This window comes from Egretta garzetta, unplaced genomic scaffold (assembly GCF_000687185.1).
Source record: "Egretta garzetta isolate BGI_Z169 unplaced genomic scaffold, ASM68718v1 scaffold186, whole genome shotgun sequence".
In the NCBI taxonomy this organism is placed as follows: domain Eukaryota; kingdom Metazoa; phylum Chordata; class Aves; order Pelecaniformes; family Ardeidae; genus Egretta; species Egretta garzetta.
Genome location: NW_009259969.1, coordinates 37,067 through 37,686, shown reverse-complemented (window position 1 = coordinate 37,686; position 620 = coordinate 37,067).

Genomic DNA, 620 nt, shown 5'->3' with positions numbered 1-620 from the left:
GCCCCAGGGTGGCGCGGGCCCCTTGTTTCCCCCCCAGCTCTCTCCACCTCCTGCCCCTTGGCTGTTCTGCAGGGCCATCGGATTGCCCTCCGGCATCATCCTTTTCCTCCTGGTCAAGCGAGAAGTGGACAAAAACCGTTTGGAGCAGCTCAAGATCCGCCAAAAGATGAAGGAAGCCAACCAGGGCGAGTATGAGACGGAGCGATACAAGAGGGTGGCCAGGGGGGCATAGCCGGGCTCCCCCCACCGCCCCCAGCCCAGCACCCTGGCACCTTGAAGGGACTGGCCGAGGGGACACCAGCCTCGTGGGATACTGGCGCCTGCCATCCCCATCCAGCCCGTGGGGTGGTCGTGGGGATGCATAGGGAGAAATAAACCTCATCCCTGCTGCATGGAACAGCTCAGCACCACTGCGGTCGCTCCCTCGGTGCTCAGCCCCAGCTGCAGAGCAGCTGGGGTTCTGCCCACAAGGGCGGGGGGGTACAGGCAGGGGAGGGAGGCCAGGCCTGGAGTGCCTTGACCTTGGTTTTTCTGCCTCAAAGCAGGGTTTGCGCTGCCGCAGGCCACAGCCCCCGCTGAGGCTGTCCGCAGGTTTTTCAGGGGAGTGGCCACACCAGTCA